The following is a 12,412-nucleotide window of genomic DNA, read 5'->3' as shown; positions in this document are numbered from 1 at the left end:
CAAATGTTCTTTCTAATAGGCTAATAGCACTAGTTTCAACTCAAAACATTTTTTTAGAGTATTACTGTGAGACACTTATAGTGCCTAATACTACGATAAAATATTATTTTATATTTAGTTAGTGGTTTTTATAATATTTATCAAAGTAAAATAAATGAGACACGATATTAAATTATATTAATATTAATATGATACCTCACACAAATACTAAACACATAGGTGTTCTTTTGTATTTCTCATTGTTTTTAAATAATAAAGCAAGAAAACTACCTAGTGCACCTTGGGGTGAATGTAAATACTTCACAATTAACAATCAGCAGATTACAGCATCTCATCATTGATAATACCAAATTATCATATTACTCATTATCAGTGGCGGAGTTAACCTAGCCTTTATGTTAGGGGGCAAAAAAATAATTCTTCTTTGAAATAAGATATAAATAAAAAAAATATTAATTTGTTAGATAAGAATAAATATATGTGAGAATATAAATAAAATATATATACATTTTAGAAAGTATGGATCCCTTTTACAGGGGAAATTTGAATTTTTATACTTACAATACATTAAAATTATTTCCCTAAATGTATAGTTATTAAAATTGGTCATATATGACCACATTGTTAATTTCTCAAAAATACCCCTCACATTTCAAATCCCTAAACTCAAGCCTCTCTCTTCCTCTCTGCCGACCACGAAAGCACCACACCCACATCCCACCACCACCCGAAACCCCCACGGAGCAACCCAGTCCGACCCCAACTCCTCTGACCGAACCCGAAACCCCACACCCACAGGCGACTTTGACCCAGCCATTAAAAAAAAAAGGGCATCGGGTCCGATGGGTCCGATTGGTACCCATCAGACCCACATGAAAATCGGACCCCAAAAGAAACTAAACACCATCGGACTGGACCATCGGACCGGACCATCGGACCATCGGACTCGACCCATCGGGACCATCGGACCGGACCCATCGGGACCATCGGACCAGACCCATCGGGACCATCGGACTGTCTTCTTCCCCAAAAAAATTTCGGTTTAGTTCGGCGTGGATCTACCTTTGACATGGTGGTTCGATTTGGCGTGGATCTCCAGTGGTGTTCGGCCGGTTTTTATGGTTCACCGTACGTGGTGGATCGGCGTGCGTGGTGATTGGCGTGCGTGGTGAACCCCGTGCGTGGGTAGTTCGAGGAGGAAGGATATGCGTTGATGACGGTGGGTGTGGGGTTTCGGGTTGGGTCGGAGGGGTTGGGGTCGGACTGGGGTTGCTCCGATGGGGGTTTTGGGTGATGGTGGGATGTGGGTGTGGTGTTTTCGTGGTCGGCAGAGAGGAAGAGAGATGCTTGAGTTTAGGGTTTTTAAATGTGAAGGGTATTTTTGGGAAATTAACAATGTGGTCATATATGACCAATTTTAATAACTATGCATTTAGGGAAATAATTCTAGGGTATTGTAAGTATGAAAATTCAAATTTTCCTTTAGAGGTTGTAGTTGTAACGCCCCGATATTTTGCCTTATTTTACAAAAAATACTACTTTCATGCATAATTTGAAAAGATAAAAAAAAAATAATTTAAATACAACAGTGGATTTTAAAAAAAATCAAAATGCAACAGAGAAGGATCCTTCATTTGTAAAACAAGATACAGTAAGTAAATAATTTTAAATAATGCATTTCCACTGTGTTAGATTTATCAACTGCTTAAAATAAAACTAAGGCACCACTGGCGTTCTAGATCGTTTGTCCGCCCGTAGCCGCTCACAGTATACGTACTTAACTGACCCTGCTCACTATACATACTTCCCTGTCTAATACCTGTAGGGGGAAAGTAAGGGGGGTGAGCTAAAAGCTCAGTAAGGAAATGCTTATCAAACAATACCATATAATATCACACATACCATTAATGTATTTATTAAGTTTTAGCAATATCATACATGCTCTTTTATAACTATAACCAAATAACTGTACATATGGAAACCTTTATCATATAGATCCATAAAAATTGTTCACACCATACATATATACAGAGATCATAACTCCAGTGTCACATTCATAACATAATCATATCAATACTATAAATAATAATGCCATTACCATAATATTGGCATATCATAGCCATTACTTACATAACCCGGGCCTAGCTTGGCCCTACAATATCCTGGGCCTATGCAGCCCTACTATTGTTATAGGATAGGGTATCTCTATATTCAACAGTAACATCACTGTATCATACCCACCATAACAATCTCATACACGACTCAGTAAAATGTAGGGTAGGGTATCTCTACATTCAACGGCCTTATCCCGTATCATACCCCACCATGGTCCCTCACTTTACCTGAGACGTTAGCATACAACATATAACATACAACATACACCATACACCATACACCATACACTATACACCATACACCATACACCATACACCATACACCATACACCATACACCATACACCATACACCATACACCATACAATACACATCATACAACATACAACATTATACAAGTCATAACAACCATAATTTATATATCAATTTACGAATATTGCGTCCATACCACACATTCTCAGTACCTATACAGACTTATAATAACAGATCATAACTCATATTTCAGTACACAAAGAATCTAAATTTATGCAGATAAATACATACAAAACTATCTAATTTCCTTACCTCAAATCCCGCTGCTTAAACTTGTTATCTCGTCACTACTACCTCAAATACATCAAGCTACTTGGATCGATAGACATAAGATGATGGTGATCAAAGATGAGAGTGAATAGTGATATAGATTTGGCTAAGGATGTAATGGAAAGATGACTTGAAAATTTTTAGGGTTAGTCTTGCTCAGATAGGTGGGAAGAATAGAACGATATAATTTTAGGGTTAATGAAACCTATACTATTCTGACTCTTATTAGCTTTAGTTTTATGAATAATAATAATATTAACATAATAACAATAATAATATGATAAATTATTAAATAAACAAATATCTAACTTTTAAATTTAAATTGTAAGCTCTCAATCTCGTAACTTTAGGGCTTAGTTTTGACCTAGAAAAATTACGAATTCTGATATAGTTATTTCTACAAAATTTATAGATCTTTAAATTATCTTTCCAACGCCACTGAAATCACCTCAATCCGAGCTCTAGAACTCCAGATATGATTATTTTAGTAAAACAGTTTTTAATCCTGCGAATTTATCCAAACCTACGAATTTTTAACATTAATTAATTAAACTCACTAAACATATTATAAAACCCTAATGGACCTTCATATTGGGCTTTAATTAAACGATTACTTACTCTGTAAAAATACCATAATATTTTACTTTCGTAGTTAATACAACTTTAACTCTCTCTAGAAAATTGGTACAACTACTCTAAGCAATAATATCAACTCACTAACAACACAAAGAAACAAGATAATTATCCTCGCTCAATTAATATCCAAAAAAAAAAATTAAATACTATTTTAATCTGGATATTACATTCTACCCTCCTTAAAAGAAATTTCGTCCTCGAAATTTAACTTACCAACACTCGGGGTGTTGAGTCGTCATGTCTTTCACCACTTACTGCATTACCTCATTATCTACCATATATATATGGACCCAATAAACATGCATTTAACCTATGTCTTATCGGTCAATCCATAACACATAAAATATACACAACTTAATTAAGTATTATTATTTCTCTATACATTACTTTAAATACCAAAATATACTCCATCATAATAACTTACATATACATGCTTTGAATACATAAGTTTTGCAATCACATGCTCGTAATATATGAAAAGTTTTTCTTTCTCTTATGACCATCCTTACATGCCATTAAGAGTGAAATTATTTATTCTTCTATGAGCATCCTTACATGCCATTAAGAGTAAAATTATTTATTCTTCTATGAGCATCCTTACATGCCATTTAGAGTCACAGTATTTATTCTCTAAATGAACATCCTTACATGTCACTTGAGAACACATTAAACAATACAAAATAACAAACACAAAGAGTAGGGTAAAAGATCTTATGCAAACTTCTCTTTAATTATTCCCATTCTCTCGTTGAATGTTATTACAGACTAAAATCTTACTCTCTCTCTGTCTTTTTTTTTTTCCACTGTAAAGCTACGGTGTCATTCTTGCAGTTTCATAGTTGTTACTCATCGATAGATACTTTTTCCATGGCACTTGGAAATAAACATGGAATCTCTTTAAAAGGTTTTCTATGTATAAATATTTAACTATCTATCCGACCACCTTTTTGTCTAACGTTCACTTCTTAATTTCCTTTATCCATGCATTCGTTGCACTTGTCATGACTTCCCATTTTCCAAGATAATCGTCTTTGGATCCTTTTGTTGTCTGATTTTTGTATCACTCTATTGTATTTTCTTTGCTAATCTCTCTTATGGTGCTTGGTCCTCCATTACCCCCTTCAATAAGGTTGACTTGATTATGAGATTAGCTAGTTTTCTATACTAACTTTTATCTACTTTGGTATTACATCGATATAGTGATGAAGTTTAAATCTGTAATGCCGATAGATTCTGATAGTTATGTTCAATGATTGATTCTTCTAATATACCAGCCATCTGAGGTATCACATAACTTCATACTTATCATAGCATTGATTATTCCAGCCATATTCATATCCTATATATATTGTAGCCTTCTTTAATTCACCAAAAAAAAATATCTCAACATCTTAATTGTACCTCTAAATCTTCCAAATCTCTTAAACATACATTCCAATACTGATTATTTACTTAAGACTATAACATATATGTATTAAAACATAGAAAGCACACTAATAACCCTTTAAAATAAGTTCAATCCTACCATAGCTTATCGTAGCCCAACTATTTATTATTTGTTGACTTTTAACAATAAGTCAACCATACCAATCTCATAATGTATTGATCATCCAAGTTATCAGGGTAAGGATACTATATATATAATTTGCAAACTATGCCGAACAGACCTTTCTCTGTCCATCACTATTATACCTCCTATACCCCTACTTGTATTTGATTTATTACTCGAGACTCACTATTTATAATTCCTTAGTCAGGAATTTTTTATTCTTACTTCCCATACTACCTTTAAGCACAAGTCAATAATTTGTTCAAGCGTCTCATTTTACATCCAAACGCCACCAAATTATCAATACCTATCTTGTTTTTTTTCTTCTTCTAACTTTGCACTTTCAATTGGACAAGACTTAGTAGTGTGCAATAAGTTAGTTATTGTCAGCTTGAGAGAGTCCTTCCAAAGATCTCTATTACTGGCTTTTTAGATTGAGAAAAATATCTAATATTTTTCCTTTTTTTTTTTTTTGCTCTTAACAATTTAGCTTTTGACAAATCCATAGTCATTTTCTTCTCGGGCACTATAGGGCCTAGAAACACCATCTCTTTTCAGCAGGGCTGGACTTTGTGAGTTTTCCTCTTAGTTTCTCATTAGATGACACTCCAACATACTTATACTATTGCCCATAATATAAGTCGTAATTGGATTGTAGTATCCTTTGCTTACGTTGTGCCTTGAATTCCTTTATGTTGCATGAGTGTATTTTCTAATCCCAACACTTATCAAAAACTTGTATAGTCCTTGACATGCCATGACATTCTTCAATATATGTTACTTTGGTCCTAATTGTGTCTCACTTTTCTCCCCGTCTCTAAGTGAGGCTTTCCTAACATTTTCTCATTGAGCTATACTCCACACCATTGTTGTTGCATCGGTTGAGTATTTGGAATCTCAGGATGTCACCCTTGAATGCTAATTCCTCCTCTTTCTCAAGTTTTGAATTTGCGATCTACTCTCTATAGTTGTTTGTTGTACACCCGCCACAAAGCTGCATCCACAATCTCTTAGTTGTGTAGTTGTGATCAATTCTGAGTAGTCACCCTCTTAGTTGTCTCTCATTCATGTTGTACCCAAATTGTTAGCCGTGCCTGGACCTTTTTTTGTCTTTCTCCTTTGAAAATGTCTCTGTCGAAGCCATACACATTTTTCTCTATTATCTCCTCCACCAAGTAGATGACCTTGAGTTTAAAGTTTACAACTTTCCTTCGGTAATCTAATATTTGTTGATGCTCTGCTTATCTCTTAGTGTTTAAGATACCTTCATAAGTTATTACCTCTAGTAATTTTATCATGTCTCTTTCTAACTTCTCATTTTGGATTCTATTCAGCACACTACACTCCTTTCTATATGATGGCATCGTCCTCTCCTGACTCATTTCTATAACATACTTATCTCCAATGTCTTTGCATACAGTACTCATACTTCTTACCATCTAACTTAAGAGTGTGTAACTTATAGAATATCCAACAAGATAGTACCTTCTCCTTAAAGATCTATTATTTCATCCTTCTTAATAAGTAGGTTTCGTAAATTATACTGTCCCAGTCTGGTATAACGTCTACTATTCTAAGTCATCCCTACTTCCTATATGTTGGGCTTCCATTCATGGCTAGGTGTAGAGACCGCTTCTTCAACCATTCATAGATAGGTGAAAATATATGCGTCGGTACTTAGTTGGCTATTGGTACATTTCATTATGTGCTTCAAGTTCCACTACTAGTGTTGGTGATATTTTGCTGAGCCTGTGAAAACTCTTCAACAAATTGTCTTAGTCATGCTCGTAGTCCTTCCAATACCTCTATTAGATCGTTAGCCTTAACTATTATTGGGTTTTCTAGAACATCAACTATCTGTGGGTCAGCGGAACACACATCCTTAGCCCCCACCTCTATTGGTCGTTCTTTTCACATTGATTCTAACTGATCTTCTAGTTTCATGTGTGAGCTCTTACAAGAAAGGTTAATTTAATAGAAACAAAAGAGTTCAATTATCGGGAGAGAAGATTCCATGAATATATCTAAACTTAATGTTGTCAAGCTTAACTAGTAATATTCTATTTATCAAACAAAGTCTTATGAATTCCTAATATAATTTATTCTAAATTTTCAAGAAAGGAACACTGTCCTTCCTAGTTTCAATTCAAGACAATAAAGAAAAATAAAACCTATTCATATTCTTCATAAAAAGTGTAATCAATCATAACAGGTAATATACTCTTAACTTCTCTAAGCACACACTACAGATGAGGCACTAATTCTAGGAAACATATTTTAACAAAAATCTATGTATCACATATAAAACTATTAATGGCAATACCAAGAAAATTAAAACTAACACTTACATAATAGTGAGAGGGATCTTTTTCAGTCTTCTGTATGTATACCGTGAGTATCCTTCGGGCTAACGGACGATCGGCTCTGATACCAACTGTAACGCCCCGATATTTTGCCTTATTTTACAAAAAATACTACTTTCATGCATAATTTGAAAAGATAAAAAAAAAAAAAATTTAAATACAACAGTGGATTTTAAAAAAAATCAAAATGCAACAGAGAAGGATCCTTCATTTGTAAAACAAGATACAGTAAGTAAATAATTTTAAATAATGCATTTCCACTGTGTTAGATTTATCAACTGCTTAAAATAAAACTAAGGCACCACTGGCGTTCTAGATCGTTTGTCCGCCCGTAGCCGCTCACAGTATACGTACCAGAACTGACCCTGCTCACTATACATACTTCCCTGTCTAATACCTGTAGGGGGAAAGTAAGGGGGTGAGCTAAAAGCTCAGTAAGGAAATGCTTATCAAACAATACCATATAATATCACACATACCATTAATGTATTTATTAAGTTTTAGCAATATCATACATGCTCTTTTATAACTATAACCAAATAACTGTACATATGGAAACCTTTATCATATAGATCCATAAAAATTGTTCACACCATACATATATACAGAGATCATAACTCCAGTGTCACATTCATAACATAATCATATCAATACTATAAATAATAATGCCATTACCATAATATTGGCATATCATAGCCATTACTTACATAACCCGGGCCTAGCTTGGCCCTACAATATCCTGGGCCTATGCAGCCCTACTATTGTTATTGTGACAGTCAGTAGTCCCGTGATCCGTAAGGGGAAATACCGGGTAAGTTGTGCAATCCCACACCGCCTGGGGAAGGTCAAGTGGGATGATTCTGAGACTGTGTAGGTATGCGACTACACAGTTGAAGAGAGCTTAAATGAATTGATTGGTATTACCTATATCAACAAGGTGCATCTTGTTTTTCGGTAGCCCGTATCGAAAGAACTCCACAGTTAAGCGTGCTTGGCTTGGAGAAATTTCAAGGATGGGTGACCTCCTGGGAAGTTTTCCCAGGATGCGTGTGAGTGAGGACAAAGCATGCTGGAAACACTTGTGTTGGTCTGTAGGGTCAGTCATCAATCCATGAAGCAGCCAAAGTGACGTACTCGTGTATAAGAGCCATTCATTCCGTGGGTGTAAGGACTCAATGGAGGCTTGAAGCGGGGATGTTACAAAATGGTATCAGAGCCTTGACCCAGCCGGAAGTGTGGTCGACGAGGACGTCGGACCCCGTAAGGGGGGGTGATTGTGACAGTCAGTAGTCCCGTGATCCGTAAGGGGAAATACCGGGTAAGTTGTGCAATCCCACACCGCCTGGGGAAGGTCAAGTGGGATGATTCTGAGACTGTGTAGGTATGCGACTACACAGTTGAAGAGAGCTTAAATGAATTGATTGGTATTACCTATATCAACAAGGTGCATCTTGTTTTTCGGTAGCCCGTATCGAAAGAACTCCACAGTTAAGCGTGCTTGGCTTGGAGAAATTTCAAGGATGGGTGACCTCCTGGGAAGTTTTCCCAGGATGCGTGTGAGTGAGGACAAAGCATGCTGGAAACACTTGTGTTGGTCTGTAGGGTCAGTCATCAATCCATGAAGCAGCCAAAGTGACGTACTCGTGTATAAGAGCCATTCATTCCGTGGGTGTAAGGACTCAATGGAGGCTTGAAGCGGGGATGTTACAGTTATAGGATAGGGTATCTCTATATTCAACAGTAACATCACTGTATCATACCCACCATAACAATCTCATACACGACTCAGTAAAATGTAGGGTAGGGTATCTCTACATTCAACGGCCTTATCCCGTATCATACCCCACCATGGTCCCTCACTTTACCTGAGACGTTAGCATACAACATATAACATACAACATACACCATACACCATACACCATACACTATACACCATACACCATACACCATACACCATACACCATACACCATACACCATACACCATACACCATACACCATACAATACACATCATACAACATACAACATTATACAAGTCATAACAACCATAATTTATATATCAATTTACGAATATTGCGTCCATACCACACATTCTCAGTACCTATACAGACTTATAATAACAGATCATAACTCATATTTCAGTACACAAAGAATCTAAATTTATGCAGATAAATACATACAAAACTATCTAATTTCCTTACCTCAAATCCCGCTGCTTAAACTTGTTATCTCGTCACTACTACCTCAAATACATCAAGCTACTTGGATCGATAGACATAAGATGATGGTGATCAAAGATGAGAGTGAATAGTGATATAGATTTGGCTAAGGATGTAATGGAAAGATGACTTGAAAATTTTTAGGGTTAGTCTTGCTCAGATAGGTGGGAAGAATAGAACGATATAATTTTAGGGTTAATGAAACCTATACTATTCTGACTCTTATTAGCTTTAGTTTTATGAATAATAATAATATTAACATAATAACAATAATAATATGATAAATTATTAAATAAACAAATATCTAACTTTTAAATTTAAATTGTAAGCTCTCAATCTCGTAACTTTAGGGCTTAGTTTTGACCTAGAAAAATTACGAATTCTGATATAGTTATTTCTACAAAATTTATAGATCTTTAAATTATCTTTCCAACGCCACTGAAATCACCTCAATCCGAGCTCTAGAACTCCAGATATGATTATTTTAGTAAAACAGTTTTTAATCCTGCGAATTTATCCAAACCTACGAATTTTTAACATTAATTAATTAAACTCACTAAACATATTATAAAACCCTAATGGACCTTCATATTGGGCTTTAATTAAACGATTACTTACTCTGTAAAAATACCATAATATTTTACTTTCGTAGTTAATACAACTTTAACTCTCTCTAGAAAATTGGTACAACTACTCTAAGCAATAATATCAACTCACTAACAACACAAAGAAACAAGATAATTATCCTCGCTCAATTAATATCCAAAAAAAAAAAAATTAAATACTATTTTAATCTGGATATTACATTGTAGTGTAAATTTTTTCATTGATATATATTGTTAACATTATCATCTTTTTATTTTATTTTGTTGCCAAAGTAGAATATGTTCACCTGTCAAGAAAATGATGGTGTTAATCTCATACAAAGTTAAAATTTACTATTATTTTTACTTGTTGAACTCGCATCTATCTTATAAATCTTAATTATTTATCTGTTTGCTAATATGACATTGACAAGCCCAATTAACAAACATAAATAATTCAATCAAAAAAAAAAAAAACAATACATAATAAATAATATTGATAAAAAAATACATAAGTGGCATTAAAATTAGGATAATATATTCTTATCAAAGTCTTTTTGATAAATGTTTTATATATAATCTTAAACATATATATTTTAAGTAAAATACTAAAATATTTTTCGCCACAACTTAAATATTAGCTACAACAAGATCCATCCCATGACTCTAAATTCTAATAATCATTTGAGTATATTGATTTGTATTGATTTTTTTCAGCATCTAGAGAAACATATTCTATTTTTATTATGTATTTATATAACATTATATATATTCTAGCAATAATAGACATATCACATTCTATCTATTCTTCTAAGGAAAAAAGTTGGCACATTCATGCGAAGGTATACATTTATTGGTAACTTCTCAATTCAAGCAGAAACATTAATAGTAGTATTGGATTGGTCTCACATACTTGATCTTCCTCTTTGTTCTAAATTTTGTTGAATCACATTGGAATTTGATTGTTTAAGTATATTTTGGTAACACTTTTTTAATCAGTTTTCTATTTTTAAAATTAAAAAAGTGAAAATATTTTTCAAAAACATGTTCTATAAAACTGTTTTTACTTTTTAATTTTTTAATTGAAAATCAAAATTTTAAAAACAAAAAAGTCACTTTTATTATTTTTTTAAACAATTTTTTTAATCAATGTTTTAGACTCCGACTCAAACCCAGACTCGGCCCTAGCCCTGGTGCCGCACCTAGCACCCGATCCGGACCCGGACCCAGACCCAACTTAAATAAAATCAAAAAATAAAATAAAAATAAACTTACACAACACACTTTTATTTTCTGTTTTTAAAATTAAAAAACAAAAGTGGTTATGAAACGCAGTTTTATTTTTCAAAAACAAAAATTCCACTTCATTTTTGTGATTAAAAAATTAGAAAATATAATTGTTACCAAACGACACCTTAGTTTATTTGGTTTCTGTATTTCCAAAGCACTCCTTTTGTACTTAGTTAGGTTTATTTTCAGATGATATTGCTAGTTTATTTTTTTTGTTTTTCCAAGGTATATATCTTTAGACTATTTTTAATGTAATATGTAAAAATTATACTATATTTAGCACAACAAAATATTTTGTGATATATTTGAATCAATTTCTAGTATTATACTCTAATGCACAAAATTTGACGCAAATTTTAATATTTTTATCTAAAGAAAAAAAAATAATAACTTTATTATTAATATTATTATATTTTTTATTATGTAACACAATAAAAAAAAGAATATATAATTCATGATCAATGTTATAGTGAAATATACTAATAAAATAATAAAAATTGTATAAAAATTAATAATAAAATTATGTATTTATGGTGATGTAAATTTTGCGTCATAGCAAATGTTATGCCAAATTTGCATCACCTTTTGGCACCTTAGACATGTAAAAATTAGGGGAATTATCCCATATATTTTATTTTTAATTTTTTTTTTTTCAAATTTACGATTTGAGTTTCTAAAATAGTTGCAGCGCTAGTTGCAATAGGGATTTCTATACGATTTTTTGTTGCAATTTAGTTTGCAATGTTAGTTGCAATAGGGGTTTCTATGTAGAATTTCGTAAAAATGTAAAAAAAAAAATTGTTTTGAATTATAAAAATGAAAAAGCCCCTAAAAATTATACTATATTTGGCACAAAAAGTAATTTTATGAGAAATTTACATCAAGTTTTAGTTTTTTGCTCCAATGCACAATTGCAAAATTTTGACGTAAAATTTAATATCTAATTAATATTTTATTAAAAAAATAAAAACTAATAACTTTATAGTAATTTTATGTATTATTATTTTAATATGTAAGACAATAAAAAATATATAATATAAATGTTTCATAAAATAATGTCATAGTTAAATATACTAA

At 32.8% G+C, this 12,412-nt stretch overlaps 2 long non-coding RNA genes across 2 annotated transcripts; both read right to left on the bottom strand.

Annotated features, from left to right (window-relative positions):
- Positions 1 to 1,548: 1,548 nt before the first annotated feature.
- LOC133032650 (uncharacterized) lies at positions 1,549 to 4,446 on the bottom strand. The gene is made up of 2 exons (XR_009685238.1): positions 2,678 to 4,446; positions 1,549 to 1,819 (listed from the first exon to the last, which is right to left on the bottom strand). It is a non-coding gene; the product is annotated as an uncharacterized LOC133032650 (long non-coding RNA).
- A 2,557-nt stretch (positions 4,447 to 7,003) lies between these two features.
- Positions 7,004 to 10,239, bottom strand: LOC133032647 (uncharacterized). The gene is made up of 2 exons (XR_009685236.1): positions 9,444 to 10,239; positions 7,004 to 7,640 (listed from the first exon to the last, which is right to left on the bottom strand). It is a non-coding gene; the product is annotated as an uncharacterized LOC133032647 (long non-coding RNA).
- Positions 10,240 to 12,412: the final 2,173 nt, after the last annotated feature.

Source organism: Cannabis sativa, chromosome 1 (assembly GCF_029168945.1).
Source record: "Cannabis sativa cultivar Pink pepper isolate KNU-18-1 chromosome 1, ASM2916894v1, whole genome shotgun sequence".
Lineage (NCBI taxonomy): Eukaryota > Viridiplantae > Streptophyta > Magnoliopsida > Rosales > Cannabaceae > Cannabis > Cannabis sativa.
This window is presented reverse-complemented; position numbering and strand designations above follow the sequence as displayed.